The sequence below is a fragment of the Dermacentor silvarum genome, chromosome 3, assembly GCF_013339745.2.
Source record: "Dermacentor silvarum isolate Dsil-2018 chromosome 3, BIME_Dsil_1.4, whole genome shotgun sequence".
In the NCBI taxonomy this organism is placed as follows: Eukaryota; Metazoa; Arthropoda; class Arachnida; order Ixodida; family Ixodidae; genus Dermacentor; species Dermacentor silvarum.
In genome coordinates, this window is record NC_051156.1 from 174,745,866 (window position 1) to 174,754,076 (window position 8,211).

An 8,211-nucleotide genomic window follows, 5' to 3' on the forward strand; every position below is an offset into this window, starting at 1 on the left:
AGGGTATGCATTATTCTGCCTGATTTAGCGCCATTGAATAATTATTTATTTACTTTCACAACAGCAATAACAACCGTGCATGTGCTTATATAAAAATACTCATCAAATATTTATGGAAATAAAAATTTTGTATTATGAGAAAAGTGTTGCGCCTTTGAGAGAAATGTTACAAGTGTCGTCTGCTACGACGCCTGCTCGCTGCGAACGCGGAGAAAGTGAACTTTTCTCGCAGACGGTACGCACTTGCGAACTCTCTCGCTCTTTCGAAAGGCTGCATCGGCTGTCACGATTGATGAACGCCTTCGAGTACTTTTAAACACATCTGCTGCAGTGCTATCTTAGACGCTTGTGGCCTCTTACGAGCATGCTTTACTATATTTTATGTTGACGTACCGCTTCTTCTGAAGTGCGCGCCAGCAACTGTTACGTTGTGGCTTTGCGCTTACCCGTTTTGCGACAGCAGACTACAGCCAGGAAACAGCAACCTTTCTTACCACAAGTAAGTTTGTGTTCTCAAATGTCCTGAAACAACCATTTCAATGAACACATGCAATGAAGCCCTCAATCAAATTTGATTGTCAAGCCAGTAGAAGAGCAACTATGTAGCAAACAAAATGCTTTATGCAAGCAGTCAGCAGTCTTTCCATTGCACTCTGCATCATGAGCAAAAAAATATTACTGGCAGCTTAATTAAACACCCAGCATATGTCTGCAGCTACACTTAACAGCTTTAAGACTAGCAGCATGTACAAGAAGCCAAAGTGCTGTAGCAAAGCAGAAAGTTGCATCTACGTACTGACCACACAAAAAACGACTGAACGAAAGTTGTTAGGTGCAATGGTAAGAGTCAGGAAGAGAGCAGTGTGGATCATAGAGAAAATGGGGAAAGCCGATATTCCGTTTCATATTAAGAGAGAGAAAAAAAGGAACTGGGGCAGGCCATGTTATGCATAGGGCATATAACTGTTGGACTATTACAGTTACCGAATGGGGTGCCAAATGAAGGGAAGCGCAGTCGAGGTCGGCAGAAATTTTGGCGAGGTGATGAAATTGGAAAATTTGTGTGTGCAAGTTGGAATCGGCTAGTGCAAGACTGGGGTAATTGGAAATCTCTAGGAGAGGCCCTCGTCCTGTACTGTACATATAAATAGACTGGTGATGATGATGATGACTGACCACTTTCTGCACTTTTTGTGTTCAATAAACAGGTTTCCAATTGGCAATCCCATCCTCCTGCAAAAATGGCTTCAAGCCATGGGTCTGAGAGGCTTTGCTCCAACCAGACGTCATGCTCTGTGCTCTGCCCACTTCGAGCAATCTAACTTTTGCGGTGGTCTACAACGACGCCGACTGCGTGAAGGGGCAGTGCCGACTTTGTTTCAACCAAGCAGTGACAACACAAGGGTAGAAGTATGTTTGTTTATTTCATTTCAACTTTCAATTTATTTTCACTGCATACCAGGGAAGAGAAAGGTGTAGCAGATCCCAAAACGTCAGTCTCTCTCAGGTCCTAAAGAAACATGGAAAGAAATTCACAATGATTGTTAGCAGCTGCGAAGAGCAAAACTGACATTAAAGAGCAAAATTTATGAATATATGTTGCACAATATAAATGTTCTAGCAAAACATGGCAAACCCCTCCAGTTCACAGTAACGATGATTTCACATTATGTTTTTGTCTCGAACTCACTATGTTCATGCGAATGAACTTATCAGGGAAGAAACTGTCTGATGGGATCAAGAATACTGAAGAGTACTGACACAATTTTTGTCCCCTTTTCTTTCTTTGTATGTCTATTCCAATCTAATAACCAAGGTATAAAGCTTCAACCCCTCAGGCACACAAGCAAAAATTATAGGTTCCTTTGACTTGAACACTTGCAAACACATGCCAAATTACATGTGTCTTCATACCACTGGTAACTTCACAGGAACAGCATGTGTGACCTTGTGGGATGTCAAGCTAGTGATGCTTGTGCCAATCACCAGATGAAGCATACACTGAGGCCACATTGCCAAATTACCCCATCCTAGCCATATCACATGAACCATATTCATGTTCTGAAGAAAGTGAGGGGGATGCTTTAGGTTGCAAGAGAAATGATGGCAAAGAACAGTATAATTCAGCCTCACTGCATACATGCTGCCCCACAGGACGAGAAGGCTGGGCTAACTTCAAAGGGCAGAGATCCTGTCATTCCTGTGATGTCACTGTTGGTGGACACTGCGCTTAGGATGTTTTAAAACATTCGTATAAAAGGCAGATATGAATCATTCTTGTGCACAGTATGAGTTGAAGTTTCGTATCATGATTACTGGGTCAAATGGCATCTGATTTTCAAAAAACTTAATTTTATAACATAATCCTAGGTGAAAACTAAATTTAGCTAAGAACTATTTATAGTTGGGGAATTCAAATTCAAGGGCGGTTAAGAAAAGGCCTCTGGTTAATATATACAACCTGGGGCCGTATTCTGAAACGTTCCACTTCAGCGGTAGTTCGCCTTTCGCTCTCAGGCGCGCACTGATTGGCTGGTTGAGCAAAATTGAATGAGGTCGGGCTATATAGTATGCAACTGCAAACACCAACATAGCCGATTGTATGGCCGATTTTATATGTGCTGCAATCAGAATTCTACACAGCACAGATAAACAAAATTATAATTAAATCAAAATTGCAATTGCCTAAAGCGACCAATTACTGTCCTACCAAAACATTAAGTAATTACAGAAACTAATACATCTTACTTTACCAATATTTTCCTTGAAAAATACACTAAATAGAACAAGCTGGCCTTGCTGTTTTAGTACGTCCACTGAAACCCTTCACACACGAATGAACTTTAGTAACACAATATTTTATATTGTTATACTATGCTACACTATTGTTATATGCTTTTTAAAATTGTCTTTTGTCTTCTACCCTCGATTTCTTGTGAAGGCATCAGCAGCAACACTTGAAGCTCACTCGATGTGTTCACCGGAAGGATGGGCAGCGTTGTAATCAACCAACACGTTGTGCACAAGATTTTGGTTGCTCAATGCTGTGTTGCTCGCATCTAGGTCTTCTATGAAGTGCACACTATGACATAGTTGCCGGGCCTCAAATGAGGAAGCGCATGAAAACACGGACACGAGAAGAAACGAAGACGAAGACAAGCGCTAACTTTCAACAACAAAATTTATTTCGTCTGTCTTACTGTGTTTTGCAAGCAAACCAAAAAACTGTGCTTGATTGTCCTATTTTCCTTTTGCTACGATTCCTTCAACTGTCAATCTTATGTAAACCCTGGCAACATTACAAAAATGAATGACTACAGCGACACATATACACACTGCATTTATGTTAATACTAATCTCTAAACTAAAAAGTATAAGGAGTCAATTTCATGCGGACATTAACCAAGTTAAATTGCAAGGAGCAACTGACAGCACGACACCACCACACACTTCCAGGTTTTGCAATGCACCAATTTTATGAGCAAGGAATTGGTCAACCTCATTACTATAGTGTTTTTCTTTCTTCATCTGAGCTACAGTATTTGAAACGCACCATTTTCTTTTTCAGTTATCACATGCAACATTCTTCCGTCAGTCAAGTGGCACTGCGTTAGTAAACTAGACAGGAAAGTAAGAGCAATCGCAAGCTGAAATATAAATGAAAGCTGCAAGCTTTCATATAATTATGAATGTTGTGCGCCGGAAACGTATGCTGCATACCCCCATAATCTAACGAACGTAGCTGGTACGGATTTCTATGGGCTCGTGTAAAAGCGAGCGTACTTGACACACTACAACGGAACCACAACCGATCAGACATCCCACACGTAAGCCATCACTAGATGCAGTATCGCGACGCGTTACAATGATCGCATACGCCGGCCCGATCAGTCATCCCAGGAATTTTAATGAAATCCGCCACTGAAACTTATTTGTGGGGATATGCCACGTTTTCTACGTGCTTTAAAGGTTTTAAGCAGAGAAGATGTGCGTAGTGCTGTGCTTTAAAAATAATTATGGGGTTTTACGTGCCAAAACCACGACATGATTATGCGGCACGCCGTAGTGGGGAACTCCGGAAATTTGGACCACCTGGGGTTCCTTAACGTGCACCTCAATCTAGTACACGGGTGTTTTCGCATTTCGCCCCCATCGAAGTGCGGCCGCCGTGGCCGGGATTCGATCCCGCGAGTACTGTGCTTGTATGTTACCTTCTTTTCGATCTTCTGAAGTTTGATAAAGCGGCTAACGCTACGGCGTCAACCTAACATACTTAACAAAGCAGGGTCAAAACAGTCAAAACACGTTCTCTCACCTTTTACGATGCCGTCGCTTTCTCGTCAGGGCTTCGTCAACACGCCGCGACACAAGCATCGTTCCAGTCGCTAGCTCAGCACGCTATCGCCATAGAATAAAGAACCCAATCGCTACTTCGAGCGACCGAACAAATACAGAGAGCTCGAGAGTTTTGCGCCGCACTGCCCCACTGCGGATTGTAGCAACTGCGCTTGGAGCAAAACTAGCGAAACCAAAACTGACAAAAAAAATACCTGTAGACTAGTTCGCCAGTCAACAGAATACCAATCCGTAGCCTGTACTTCCCATCATTCCCATGATAGTTGAACGATCGCAGCGCCACATTGCCCTCTAGTTATAGTAATATGAAACTCTATGTCCTAGGGCCTTCACATTTTGATATAAGATGGCTTATTAAATTGCTCCTGTGAAAATATCTTCCCAGCAATGCATTTTTGTTGAAAAGTGAATCCGACTTTAAGGGGATCAGCATAAGCTTGGTCTTTGTAAGCTGGCTTTCCCACGTTCGGTGCTGCAGTGAAGCCTACTCATAAAGAAAACTGTGAGGCGAACCGAGCCCGCTAACGCTGTCGCGTTCCAATCTTAAAGGCGAAGCTTAAGCATTCTTCATTTTATTGTTACGCGGTAGCACTAATTCTCATCAATGGACGAACATTGCCAGTCCAACGTGCTCGCTACCCATGGCAGGAGCAAAGAAAGAAAAGCTTACGCCGAACCGAATAACATGAAGGGGCTAGCTGTGTCATGCTGAAAGTTATCAAGCTTAAATAAAAATCTGAGCATTTCCACTACTGTGAAGATGGCAGGCAGTGAAGCTGTGACTATGGTTGGTCTGCTGTAGTGAATTTATATATTATTATTATTCACTATATTGAGCATCTTCGGAATGCTCATGAAATAGCAAGGACACCCGTCTCTTGTTTTCGCCCGGCGCTATGGCCAAGTAGTGCGTTTGCCGCGCCAAGTCAACACCATCTAGATTCTCTCTTCTAGATGGTGTTGGCCAAGTGAACCCGCGACGCCGACGACATCTCTCCCGCTGCATGCTCTCGGCGGCTCATACCCACATATCCAATCCGGGTATGCGCCACACGTGATTTCTAGCTTAGCTTCCTTTCTTTCTTTCTCTCTTTCTTTACTTTCACTTCCTTCCTTCCTTCCTTTCTTCCTTCCTTTCTTCTCTCTTTCTTTCTTGTACCTGGCTCATACCCGCATATCCAATCAGGGTATGCGCCACACGTGATTTCATTATTGCTAATCGCGACGTAACTGGCGAGCATGTGATATTAGGGGTGTCATGGCAGATCAGTCCTGTTAGTCATACATTCGTACCCTTCCTGCCAATTTTGTTATATACCTAGGGAACGAGACGCTACAAACCAAGACGTCACAAGATTGTTATCTACTTCCGGTGTACACGTACGCGTTCTCCTAGAACCTAGCCCCTTGACAGCTTTGCTGTAAAAAAAAAAAAGGAACTCTCGCAGAACTGCTGGCTCGGAGTTCGCGGTGTCGCCACTCACCGACACCTGGGGGTAATGTCGTTACCCTTGCGGTGCTCCTGCGCTATGCCGCCTCGAATCTCTCGCTTAGGCGTGCGTGGCTGTTGGCTCGGAGTGCGCGGTGTCGCCACCCACCGATACCTAGGGTAACTTCGCTACTCCTGAGGTGCTCCTGCGCAACGTCGCCACGAATCTCTCGTCGAGGTGTGCGTGGCTGTTGGTTGAGATTCCCACCTAGTTTATCTTACAGGCGCATGGCAGAACCACTGCGATGCCAACCTGGTCCAAACCCCTGTCACTAGTATTCAGTTGCGTGATCTGAAGGTGTCAGACGTACGAGTCATTTTAACAGTTTGCCTTCGACCACAGCTGTGTGTCATTAGTTATAGCAACCATTTATACATAATGCTACTCAGGTTCAGCGCCAAGCGCTTCGTGCCACCCAAGCCCAGAAATTGACTATATCGCAATCGGCGCTCTTCAAGTTTTGCAGCTCCTACATGCTGGTCTTCCCGAGAACCATGATCTACCACTATCGAGAAAATAGGGGGTAAGCGAAGCTTGTCGTGTGTGTATCTGATCTTCGTCAGGGTAACGTGCCTAAGCCGTCGCCTCGGGATTCTCTGATCGTCGCTGACGGCGGGCCTCGGCTTCGGAAGCTCGCGCCTCGGGATCATCAGCTCTTCGCTGACGGCGAGCCCCGGCTATGGAAGCCCTCACGCTAGAATCGGCACGTTGACGACGAGCCCTTTCCCGAGCGAGTTCTCGCCGGTGTTCATCAAACGCAGCTTGCTTATTTGCAGAACGCACCATGCGTGGCCTTCCCATCTGTTCGCCGAAACTGATTTGAGGCGAGGGAAGCCCGGAGGAGCGCGCGCCAACCCGTCTTCGATCCTTCCGTGTCCCTCCTCGCGACACACCAAACAAACCTGAATGGTCGCGTGCGTGTCACGTGATCCGCGTGTCACGTGATCCGTGATCACACGTGTAGCATATCCAATGCGGGTGTGTGCCACGCGTGATTTCTTTCTTTTTTTCTCTCTTTCTTTCCGTCTTTCGTTTCTGTCTTGTCCGTGATATCTGTCATTGAGCTTGGACCATTTCTGCACTACCATTAGGATCGGCCCACATGACAGGGGTATGGGCTATTGAGCTTGGACCCATTCTGAACTATCGCCAGGGTCGGCCCACTTTTAAGCGTAACACCACCACCACCGCCGACACTTGTGAGCCAATAAAGCTTCGCTTAAAATGTTCTGGCGAAGGTCAGCAGTGCAGCGCACTTTGTTCTACCCACTAACGTTCCAGATCGCATTTTGCTGCAACACCACTAAAGGCATGCATTAACGCGCCACAGCGACCACGTAGTTGGCTGAGAATGGCATAAAACCTCTTTCTTGATATGCTAAACACGCTAGGCAGCAACGAAATTGGAATGCCTGTGGCCAACTGACCAGGTGACCGAACACGCAGCACGTGCTACAAGCCAGACGAAGTATGACAGCGCAAAAGCAGTAGGTGGCCAAATGCTGCAGTTTACCGTCAAAAAAGGGCCGACAAATCATTATAAGTGCACCACGACAAAGGAACTGCAATGACGAGAAACCACCAAAACCACCGTTGTATACACACGTGTGCACAGTGATGACTGGGCAGACGACGCCAGGAGCAACCCACCCTAAACGAGGTGACGACTGTGACTCCCCTCGATTTCACTGGAAATAGTGACCCGGAACATTCCGTATATGCTGTTCTACGAACCTGCCGACTCACCTTTCAAATACCCGAGCAGAGCGCATCGGCCGACAGTTTTAAGTTGCCGTCACGTAGCCGGCGCACGCGCGGCGTGGCGGCGCAGTCCCCCCACTGACGTCACACGCGAGAGGGCGCCACTCAAGGATCACGGGGCTAAAAGAAATAGACGTTTCATTGAAGGGAAATAATGTAAAGTCGAGAGCGGCAAAATCAAGCAAGCTGGAAGACAACGGTGCCATGGTGACTATTTGTCGCCGCCCCATTTAAAAGGGACATCAAATTTTTCTCCTAAAGGATCAGACAACCGCTCAGAACATGAATCGAACTAACCCCACTGATGGAAAGATTGCCTATCGTACTGGTTAAAACGAGCCATGGTTTTCTCATTAAACGTGAATATATATTTTAATTTCTCCACTAAAAGTCGCGAAAAATGACCTTTGGCACCACGCGCGGCAAAAACATTCAGATGCATAAGAGATATACAATGAAAGCTTTTACCAACCAACCTATAAGAGATCTACCCCGTGACCTTCTATAAGTGTATGCGGTTCCTGGTGTTTTTATTGGTAATGAAATTCAGTACACTTTCATTTTGGTACATTTTTTTTCCAACTTACAATGTGCAGATAGGATT

General features: G+C 45.4%; 1 long non-coding RNA gene across 1 annotated transcript; it reads left to right on the plus strand.

The window, feature by feature from the left end:
- The first annotated feature begins 422 nt into the window (after positions 1-422).
- LOC125944085 (uncharacterized) lies at positions 423-3,397 on the plus strand. The gene is made up of 3 exons (XR_007466113.1): positions 423-499; positions 1,209-1,410; positions 2,942-3,397. It is a non-coding gene; the product is annotated as an uncharacterized LOC125944085 (long non-coding RNA).
- Positions 3,398-8,211: the final 4,814 nt, after the last annotated feature.